This window comes from Leuresthes tenuis, unplaced genomic scaffold (genome assembly GCF_036924035.1).
Source record: "Leuresthes tenuis unplaced genomic scaffold, fLeuTen1.0.hap1 SCAF_165, whole genome shotgun sequence".
In the NCBI taxonomy this organism is placed as follows: Eukaryota; Metazoa; Chordata; class Actinopteri; order Atheriniformes; family Atherinopsidae; genus Leuresthes; species Leuresthes tenuis.
This window is the reverse complement of record NW_027325519.1, coordinates 62,431-71,997: the sequence shown is the minus strand read 5'-3', so window position 1 is coordinate 71,997 and position 9,567 is coordinate 62,431. Positions and strand designations below refer to the sequence as shown.

Sequence of the window (9,567 nt, the reverse complement as noted above, 5' to 3'; positions counted from 1 at the left end):
GGGCTGTCTTGCGGTGTGGGGCGGGGTCCCTTAGGGGCCTTGGGGTGGTGGCTGCTAAGTACTGGAATCATACACTTCCTCTATGTAACCAGATAATTGCCGAGAAAGGCTGACTTGTAGTGGGCACATCTTCCTCCCTGATGTGATTATTCTCTGCAGCTGAAACTGAGACTCTCAGATCAACAAAGAAGCAGCAGCTGCTGAAGATGACCAACTTCCTCATGTGTCACAGGATGATCAGACGTTGCAACAAAAGACATGCAGGTGGTCGAGAGAAGAGAAGAAGCTTACAGCACCTGGTATTCCCAAGAGATCTCCCATCCAAGTACTAACCAGGCCCAACACTGCTTGGCTTCCGAGATCAGACGAGGTCAGGCATGTTCAGGGTGGTGTGGCCGTAAGCAACAATGTCTCTGACAAATGTGCATTATATAGGTACTGGAATCATACGGTTCCTCTATGCAACCAGATAATTGCCGAGAAAGGCTGATGTGTAGCGGGCATATCATCTTCTCTGATGTGGTCATTCTCTGCAACTGAAACTGAGACTCTCAGATCACTTCGTGTCTTCCAACAAAGCAGCAGCAGCTGAAGATGACCAACTTCCTCATGTGTCACAGGGTGATCAGACGTTGCAACAAAAGACATGCAGGTTGTAGAGAGAAGAGAAAACGCTTACAGCACCTGGTATTCCCAAGCAGTCTCCCATTAAAGTACTAACCAGGACCAACCCTCCTTGGCTTCCGAGATCAGACGAGGTCGGGCATATTCAGGGTGGTGTGGCCGTAAGGAACAATTTCTGTGACAAATGTGCATTATATAGGTACTGGAATCATACACTTCCTCTATGTAACCAGATAATTGCAGAGAAAGGCTGACTTGTTATGGGCACATCTTCTTCCCTGATGTGATTATTCTCTGCAGCTGAAACTGAGACTCTCAGATCACTTGGTGTCTGCCAACAAAGCAGCAGCAGCTGAAGATGACCAACTTCCTCATGTGTCACAGGGTGATCAGGCGTTGCAACAAAAGACATGCAGGTTGTAGAGAGAAGAGAAAACGCTTACAGCACCTGGTATTCCCAAGCAGTCTACCATCCAAGTACTAACCAGGCTCAAACCTGCTTGGCTTCCGAGATCAGACGAGGTCGGGTATATTCAGGGTGGTGTGGCCGTAAGCAACAATAACTGTGACAAATGTGCATTATATAAGTACTGGAATCATACACTTCCTCTATGTAACCAGATAATTTCCGAGAAAGGCTCACTTGTTATGGGCACATCTTCTTCCCTGATGTGATCATTCTCTGCAGCTGAAACTGAGACTCTCAGATCACTTCGTGTCTGCCAACAAAGCAGCAGCAGCTGCTGAAGATGACCAACTTCCTCATGTGTCACAGGGTGATCAGACGTTGCAACAAAAGACATGCAGGTGGTAGAGAGAAGAGAAAAAGCTTACCATACCTGGCATTCCCAAGAGGTCTTCCATCCAAGTACTAACCAGGCCCAAACCTCCTTGGCTTCCGAGATCAGACGAGGTCGAGCATGTTCAGGGTGGTGTGGCCGTAAGCAACAGTGTCTCTGACAAATGTGCATTATATAGGTACTGGAATCATACGGTTCCTCTATGCAACCAGATCATTTCCGAGAAAGGCTGATGTGTAGTGGGCACATCTTCTTCCCTGACGTGATTATTCTCTGCAGCTGAAACTGAGACTCTCAGATCACTTTGTGTCTGCCAACAAAGCAGCAGCAGCTGAAGATGACCAACTTCCTCATGTGTCACAGGGTGATCAGACGTTGCAACAAAAGACATGCAGGTGGTAGAGAGAAGAGAAAAAGCTTACAGCACCTGGTATTCCCAGAGAGTCTATCATCCAAGTACTAACCAGGCCCAAACCTGCTTGGCTTCCGAGATCAGACGTGGTCAGGCATATTCAGGGTGGTGTGGCGGTAAGCAACCATAACTGTGACAAATGTGCATTATAAAGATATTGGAATCATACAGTTCCTCTATGTAACCAGATAATTGCCAAGAAAAGCTGATAAGTAGTGGGCACATCTTCTTCCCTGACGTGATTATTCTCTCGAGCTGAAACTGAGACTCTCAGATCACTTTGTGTCTGCCAACAAAGCAGCAGAAGCTGAAGATGACCAACTTCCTCATGTGTCACAGGGTGATCAGACGTTGCAACAAAAGACATGCAGGTGGTAGAGAGAAGAGAAAAAGCTTACAGCACCTCGTATTCCCAAGAGGTCTTCCATCCAAGTCCAAACCAGGCCCAACTGTGCTTGGCTTCCGAGATCAGACGAGGTCGGGCATGTTCAGGGTTGTGTGGCCGTAAGCAACAATGTCTCTGACAAATGTGCATTATATAGGTACTGGAATCATATGGTTCCTCTATGCAACCAGATAATTGCCGAGAAAGGCTGATGTGTAGCGGGCATATCATCTTCTCTGATGTGATCATTCTCTTCAGCTGAAACTGAGACTCTCAGATCACTTCGTGTCTGCCAACAAAGCAGCAGCAGCTGAAGATGACCACCTTCCTCATGTGTCACAGGGTGATCAGACGTTGCAACAAAAGACATGCAGGTGGTAGAGAGAAGAAAAAAAGCTTACAGCACCTGGTATTCCCAAGCGGTCTCCCATCAAAGTACTAACCAGGCCCAACCCTCCTTGGCTTCCGAGATCAGACGAGGTCAGGCTTATTCAGGGTGGTGTGGCCGTAAGGAACAATTTCTGTGACAAATGTGCATTATATAGGTACTGGAATCATACACTTCCTCTATGAAACCAGATAATTGCCGAGAAAGGCTGACTTGTAGTGGGCACATATTCTTCCCTGATGTGATTATTCTCTGCAGCTGAAACTGAGACTCTCAGATCACTCTGTGTCTGCCAACAAAGCAGCAGCAGCTGAAGATGACCAACTTCCTCATGTGTCACAGGGTGATCAGACGTTGCAAAAAAAGACATGCAGGTGGTAGAGAGAAGAGAAAAAGCTTACAGCACCTGGTATTTTCAAGCGGTCTCCCACCCAAGTACTAACCAGGCCCAACTCTGCTTGGCTTCCGAGATCAGACGAGGTCAGGCATATTCAGGGTGGTGTGGCCGTAAGCAACAATGTCTGTGACAAATGTGCATTATATAAGTACAGGAATCATACGGTTCCTCTATGTAACCAGATAATTGCTGAGAAAGGCTGATGTGTAGTGGGCACATCTTCTTCCCTGACGTGATTATTCTCTTCAGCTGAAACTGAGACTCTCAGATCACTTCGTGTCTTCCAACAAAGCAGCAACAGCTGAAGATGACCAACTTCCTCATGTGTCACAGGGTGATCAGACGTTGCAACAAAACACATGCAGGTGGTAGAGAGAAGAGAAAAAGCTTACAGCACCTGGTACTCCCAAGCTGTCTCCCATCCAAGTACTAACCAGGTACAACCCTGCTTGGCGTCCGAGATCAGACGAGGTCAGGCTTCTTCAGGGTGGTGTGGCCGTAAGCAACAATGTCTCTGACAAATGTGCATTATATAGGTACTGGAATCATACGGTTCCTCTATGCAACCAGATAATTGCCGAGAAAGGCTGATGTGTAGCGGGCAAATAATCTTCTCTGATGTGATCATTCTCTGCAACTGAAACTGAGACTCTCAGATCACTTCGTGTCTGCCAACAAAGCAGCAGCAGCTGCTGAAGATGACCAACTTCCTCATGTGTCATAGGGTGATCAGACGTTGCAACAAAAGACATGCAGGTGGTAGAGAGAAGAGAAAAAGCTTAAAGCACCTGGTATTCCCAAAAGGTCTTCCATCCAAGTACAAACCAGGCCCAACTGTGCTTGGCTTCCGAGATCAGACGAGGGCGGGCATGTTCAGGGTGGTGTGGCCGTAAGCAACAATATCTCTGAAAAATGTGCATTATATAGGTACTGGAATCATACGGTTCCTCTATGCAACCAGATAATTGCAGAGAAAGACTGATGTGTAGTGGGCACATCTTGTTCCCTGACGTGATCATTCTCTTCAGCTGAAACTGAGACTCTCAGATCACTTCGTGTTTGCCAACAAAGCAGCCGCAGCTGAAGATGACCAAATACCTCATGTGTCACAGGGTGATCAGACGTTGCAACAAAACACATGCAGGTGGTAGAGAGAAGAGAAAAACCTTACAGCACCTGGTATTCCCAAAAGGTCTCCCACCCAAGTACTAACCAGGCCCAACACTGCTTGGCTTCCGAGATCAGACGAGGTCAGGCAAATTCAGGGTGGTGTGGCCGTAAGTAACAATGTCTGTGACAAATGTGCATTATATAGGTACAGGAATCATACGGTTCCTCTATGTAACCAGATAATTGCTGAGAAAGGCTGATGTGTAGTGGGCACATCTTCTTCCCTGACGTGATTATTCTCTTCAGCTGAAACTGAGACTCTCAGATCACTTCGTGTCTTCCAACAAAGCAGCAGCAGCTGAAGATGGCCAACTTCCTCATGTGTCACAGGGTGATCAGACGTTGCAACAAAAGACATGCAGGTTGTAGAGAGAAGAGAAAACGCTTACAGCACCTGGTATTCCCAAGCAGTCTCCCATTAAAGTACTAACCAGGCCCAACCCTCCTTGGCTTCCGAGATCAGACGAGGTCAGGCTTATTCAGGGTGGTGTGGCCGTAAGGAACAATTTCTGTGACACATGTGCATTATATAGGTACTGGAATCATACACTTCCTCTATGAAACCAGATAATTGCCGAGAAAGGCTGACTTGTAGTGGGCACATATTCTTCCCTGATGTGATTATTCTCTGCAACTGAAACTGAGACTCTCAGATCACTCTGTGTCTGCCAACAAAGCAGCAGCAGCTGAAGATGACCAACTTCCTCATGTGTCACAGGGTGATCAGACGTTGCAAAAAAAGACATGCAGGTGGTAGAGAGAAGAGAAAAAGCTTACAGCACCTGGTATTTTCAAGCGGTCTCCCACCAAAGTACTAACCAGGCCCAACTCTTCTTGGCTTCCGAGATCAGACGAGGTCAGGCATATTGAGGGTGGTGTGGCCGTAAGCAACAATGTCTGTGACAAATGTGCATTATATAAGTACAGGAATCATACGGTTCCTCTATGTAACCAGATAATTGCTGAGAAAGGCTGATGTGTAGTGGGCACATCTTCTTCCCTGACGTGATTATTCTCTTCAGCTGAAACTGAGACTCTCAGATCACTTCGTGTCTGCCAACAAAGCAGCAGCAGCTGAAGATGACCAACTTCCTCATGTGTCACAGGGAGATCAGACGTTGCAACAAAAGACATGCAGGTTGTTGAGAGAAGAGAAAACGCTTACAGCACCTGGTATTCCCAAGCAGTCTCCCATTAAAGTACTAACCAGGCCCAACCCTCCTTGGCTTCCGAGATCAGACGAGGTCGGGCATATTCAGGGTGGTGTGGCCGTAAGGAACAATTTCTGTGACAAATGTGCATTATATAGGTACTGGAATCATACACTTCCTCTATGTAACCAGATAATTGCAGAGAAAGGCTGACTTGTTATGGGCACATCTTCTTCCCTGATGTGATTATTCTCTGCAGCTGAAACTGAGACTCTCAGATCACTTGGTGTCTGCCAACAAAGCAGCAGCAGCTGAAGATCACCAACTTCCTCATGTGTCACAGGGTGATCAGACGTTGCAACAAAAGACATGCAGGTTGTAGAGAGAAGAGAAAACGCTTACAGCACCTGGTATTCCCAAGCAGTCTACCATCCAAGTACTAACCAGGCTCAAACGTGCTTGGCTTCCGAGATCAGACGAGGTCGGGTATATTCAGGGTGGTGTGGCCGTAAGCAACAATAACTGTGACAAATGTGCATTATATAAGTACTGGAATCATACACTTCCTCTATGTAACCAGATAATTTCCGAGAAAGGCTCACTTGTTATGGGCATATCTTCTTCCCTGATGTGATCATTCTCTGCAACTTAAACTGAGACTCTCAGATCACTTCGTGTCTGCCAACAAAGCAGCAGCAGCTGCTGAAGATGACCAACTTCCTCATGTGTCACAGGGTGATCAGACGTTGCAACAAAAGACATGCAGGTGGTAGAGAGAAGAGAAAAAGCTTACCACACCTGGTATTCCCAAGAGGTCTCCTATCCAAGTACTAACCAGGCCCAAACCTCCTTGGCTTCCGAGATCAGACGAGGTCGAGCATGTTCAGGGTGGTGTGGCCGTAAGCAACAATGTCTCTGACAAATGTGCATTATATAGGTACTGGAATCATACGGTTCCTCTATGCAACCAGATCATTTCCGAGAAAGGCTGATGTGTAGTGGGCACATCTTCTTCCCTGACGTGATTATTCTCTGCAGCTGAAACTGAGACTCTCAGATCACTTTGTGTCTGCCAACAAAGCAGCAGTAGCTGAAGATGACCAACTTCCTCATGTGTCACAGGGTGATCAGACGTTGCAACAAAAGACATGCAGGTGGTAGAGAGAAGAGAAAAAGCTTACAGCACCTGGCATTCCCAGAGAGTCTACCATCCAAGTACAAACCAGGCCCAAACCTGCTTGGCTTCCGAGATCAGACGTGGTCGGGCATATTCAGGGTGGTGTGGCGGTAAGCAACCATAACTGTGACAAATGTGCATTATAAAGGTACTGGAATCATACAGTTCCTCTATGTAACCAGATAATTGCCGAGAAAAGCTGATAAGTAGTGGGCACATCTTCTTCCCTGACGTGATTATTCTCTCGAGCTGAAACTGAGACTCTCAGATCACTTTGTGTCTGCCAACAAAGCAGCAGAAGCTGAAGATGACCAACTTCCTCATGTGTCACAGGGTGATCAGACGTTGCAACAAAAGACATGCAGGTGGTAGAGAGAAGAGAAAAAGCTTACAGCACCTCCTATTCCCAAGAGGTCTTCCATCCAAGTACAAACCAGGCCCAACTGTGCTTGGCTTCCGAGATCAGACGAGGTCGGGCATGTTCAGGGTTGTGTGGCCGTAAGCAACAATGTCTCTGACAAATGTGCATTATATAGGTACTGGAATCATACGGTTCTTCTATGCAACCAGATAATTGCCGAGAAAGGCTGATGTGTAGCGGGTAAATCATCTTCTCTGATGTGATCATTCTCTTCAGCTGAAACTGAGACTCTCAGATCACTTCGTGTCTGCCAACAAAGCAGCAGCAGCTGAAGATGACCACCTTCCTCATGTGTCACAGGGTGATCAGACGTTGCAACAAAAGACATGCAGGTGGTAGAGAGAAGAAAAAAAGCTTACAGCACCTGGTATTCCCAAGCGGTCTCCCATCAAAGTACTAACCAGGCCCAACCCTCCTTGGCTTCCGAGATCAGACGAGGTTGGACATATTCAGGGTGGTTTGGCCGTAAGCAACAATCTCTGTGACAAATGCGCATTATATAGGCAATCAAATCATATGGTTCCTCTATGTAACCAGATAATTGCAGAGAAAGGCTAACTTGTTGTGGGCACATCTTCTTCCCTGACGTGATAATTCTCTCCAGCTGAAAATGAGACTCTCAGATCACTTCGTGTCTGCCAACAAAGCAGCAGCAGCTGAAGATGACCAACTTCCTCATGTGTCACAGGGTGATCAGACATTGCAACAAAAGACATGCAGGTGGTTGAGAGAAGAGAAAAAGCTTAAAGCACCTGGTATTCCCAAAAGGTCTTCCATCCAAGTACAAACCAGGCCCAACTGTGCTTGGCTTCCGAGATCAGACGAGGGCGGGCATGTTCAGGGTGGTGTGGCCGTAAGCAACAATGTCTCTGAAAAATGTGCATTATATAGGTACTGGAATCATACGGTTCCTCTATGCAACCAGATAATTGCAGAGAAAGACTGATGTGTAGTGGGCACATCTTGTTCCCTGACGTGATCATTCTCTTCAGCTGAAACTGAGACTCTCAGATCACTTCGTGTTTGCCAACAAAGCAGCCGCAGCTGAAGATGACCAAATACCTCATGTGTCACAGGGTGATCAGACGTTGCAACAAAACACATGCAGGTGGTAGAGAGAAGAGAAAAACCTTACAGCACCTGGTATTCCCAAAAGGTCTCCCACCCAAGTACTAACCAGGCCCAACACTGCTTGGCTTCCGAGATCAGACGAGGTCAGGCAAATTCAGGGTGGTGTGGCCGTAAGTAACAATGTCTGTGACAAATGTGCATTATATAGGTACAGGAATCATACACTTCCTCTATGAAACCAGATAATTGCCGAGAAAGGCTGATGTGTAGTGGGCACATCTTCTTCCCTGACGTGATTATTCTCTTCAGCTGAAACTGAGACTCTCAGATCACTCTGTGTCTGCCAACAAAGCAGCAGCAGCTGAAGATGACCAACTTCCTCATGTGTCACAGGGTGATCAGACGTTGCAAAAAAAGACATGCAGGTGGTAGAGAGAAGAGAAAAAGCTTACAGCACCTGGTATTTTCAAGCGGTCTCCCACCAAAGTACTAACCAGGCCCAACTCTTCTTGGCTTCCGAGATCAGACGAGGTCAGGCATATTGAGGGTGGTGTGGCCGTAAGCAACAATGTCTGTGACAAATGTGCATTATATAAGTACAGGAATCATACGGTTCCTCTATGTAACCAGATAATTGCAGAGAAAGGCTGATGTGTAGTGGGCACATCTTGTTCCCTGACGTGATCATTCTCTTCAGCTGAAACTGAGACTCTCAGATCACTTTGTGTTTGCCAACAAAGCAGCCGCAGCTGAAGATGACCAAATACCTCATGTGTCACAGGGTGATCAGACGTTGCAACAAAAGACATGTAGGTTGTAGAGAGAAGAGAAAACGCTTACAGCACCTGGTATTCCCAAGCAGTCTCCCATTAAAGTACTAACCAGGCCCAACCCTCCTCGGCTTCCGAGATCAGACGAGGTCAGGCTTATTCAGGGTGGTGTGGCCGTAAGGAACAATTTCTGTGACAAATGTGCATTATATAGGTACTAGAATCATACACTTCCTCTATGAAACCAGATAATTGCCGAGAAAGGCTGACTTGTAGTGGGCACATATTCTTCCCTGATGTGATTATTCTCTGCAGCTGAAACTGAGACTCTCAGATCACTCTGTGTCTGCCAACAAAGCAGCAGCAGCTGAAGATGACCAACTTCCTCATGTGTCACAGGGTGATCAGACGTTGCAAAAAAAGACATGCAGGTGGTAGAGAGAAGAGAAAAAGCTTACAGCACCTGGTATTTTCAAGCGGTCTCCCACCCAAGTACTAACCAGGCCCAACTCTGCTTGGCTTCCGAGATCAGACGAGGTCAGGCATATTCAGGGTGGTGTGGCCGTAAGCAACAATGTCTGTGACAAATGTGCATTATATAAGTACAGGAATCATACGGTTCCTCTATGTAACCAGATAATTGCTGAGAAAGGCTGATGTGTAGTGGGCACATCTTCTTCCCTGACGTGATTATTCTCTTCAGCTGAAACTGAGACTCTCAGATCACTTCGTGTCTTCCAACAAAGCAGCAACAGCTGAAGATGACCAACTTCCTCATGTGTCACAGGGTGATCAGACGTT

The 9,567-nt window shown here is 46.7% G+C and overlaps 24 pseudogenes; all 24 read right to left on the bottom strand.

Moving 5' to 3' along the window:
- Nucleotides 1-284: 284 nt before the first annotated feature.
- LOC140287850 (5S ribosomal RNA) lies at nucleotides 285-403 on the bottom strand (annotated as a pseudogene).
- Nucleotides 404-672: 269 nt separating this feature from the next.
- Nucleotides 673-791, bottom strand: LOC140287758 (5S ribosomal RNA; annotated as a pseudogene).
- A 269-nt stretch (nucleotides 792-1,060) lies between these two features.
- On the bottom strand, nucleotides 1,061-1,179 carry LOC140287863 (5S ribosomal RNA; annotated as a pseudogene).
- Nucleotides 1,180-1,451: 272 nt separating this feature from the next.
- On the bottom strand, nucleotides 1,452-1,570 carry LOC140287815 (5S ribosomal RNA; annotated as a pseudogene).
- Nucleotides 1,571-1,839: 269 nt separating this feature from the next.
- On the bottom strand, nucleotides 1,840-1,958 carry LOC140287802 (5S ribosomal RNA; annotated as a pseudogene).
- A 269-nt stretch (nucleotides 1,959-2,227) lies between these two features.
- LOC140287834 (5S ribosomal RNA) lies at nucleotides 2,228-2,346 on the bottom strand (annotated as a pseudogene).
- Nucleotides 2,347-2,615: 269 nt separating this feature from the next.
- On the bottom strand, nucleotides 2,616-2,734 carry LOC140287846 (5S ribosomal RNA; annotated as a pseudogene).
- A 269-nt stretch (nucleotides 2,735-3,003) lies between these two features.
- Nucleotides 3,004-3,122, bottom strand: LOC140287773 (5S ribosomal RNA; annotated as a pseudogene).
- Nucleotides 3,123-3,391: 269 nt separating this feature from the next.
- On the bottom strand, nucleotides 3,392-3,510 carry LOC140287814 (5S ribosomal RNA; annotated as a pseudogene).
- Nucleotides 3,511-3,782: 272 nt separating this feature from the next.
- Nucleotides 3,783-3,901, bottom strand: LOC140287807 (5S ribosomal RNA; annotated as a pseudogene).
- Nucleotides 3,902-4,170: 269 nt separating this feature from the next.
- Nucleotides 4,171-4,289, bottom strand: LOC140287841 (5S ribosomal RNA; annotated as a pseudogene).
- Nucleotides 4,290-4,558: 269 nt separating this feature from the next.
- Nucleotides 4,559-4,677, bottom strand: LOC140287767 (5S ribosomal RNA; annotated as a pseudogene).
- A 269-nt stretch (nucleotides 4,678-4,946) lies between these two features.
- LOC140287719 (5S ribosomal RNA) lies at nucleotides 4,947-5,065 on the bottom strand (annotated as a pseudogene).
- A 269-nt stretch (nucleotides 5,066-5,334) lies between these two features.
- LOC140287876 (5S ribosomal RNA) lies at nucleotides 5,335-5,453 on the bottom strand (annotated as a pseudogene).
- Nucleotides 5,454-5,722: 269 nt separating this feature from the next.
- On the bottom strand, nucleotides 5,723-5,841 carry LOC140287747 (5S ribosomal RNA; annotated as a pseudogene).
- A 272-nt stretch (nucleotides 5,842-6,113) lies between these two features.
- On the bottom strand, nucleotides 6,114-6,232 carry LOC140287784 (5S ribosomal RNA; annotated as a pseudogene).
- Nucleotides 6,233-6,501: 269 nt separating this feature from the next.
- Nucleotides 6,502-6,620, bottom strand: LOC140287772 (5S ribosomal RNA; annotated as a pseudogene).
- A 269-nt stretch (nucleotides 6,621-6,889) lies between these two features.
- LOC140287827 (5S ribosomal RNA) lies at nucleotides 6,890-7,008 on the bottom strand (annotated as a pseudogene).
- A 269-nt stretch (nucleotides 7,009-7,277) lies between these two features.
- On the bottom strand, nucleotides 7,278-7,396 carry LOC140287852 (5S ribosomal RNA; annotated as a pseudogene).
- A 269-nt stretch (nucleotides 7,397-7,665) lies between these two features.
- On the bottom strand, nucleotides 7,666-7,784 carry LOC140287806 (5S ribosomal RNA; annotated as a pseudogene).
- A 269-nt stretch (nucleotides 7,785-8,053) lies between these two features.
- On the bottom strand, nucleotides 8,054-8,172 carry LOC140287840 (5S ribosomal RNA; annotated as a pseudogene).
- A 269-nt stretch (nucleotides 8,173-8,441) lies between these two features.
- On the bottom strand, nucleotides 8,442-8,560 carry LOC140287718 (5S ribosomal RNA; annotated as a pseudogene).
- A 269-nt stretch (nucleotides 8,561-8,829) lies between these two features.
- Nucleotides 8,830-8,948, bottom strand: LOC140287821 (5S ribosomal RNA; annotated as a pseudogene).
- A 269-nt stretch (nucleotides 8,949-9,217) lies between these two features.
- Nucleotides 9,218-9,336, bottom strand: LOC140287761 (5S ribosomal RNA; annotated as a pseudogene).
- Between the last annotated feature and the right edge of the window lie 231 nt (nucleotides 9,337-9,567).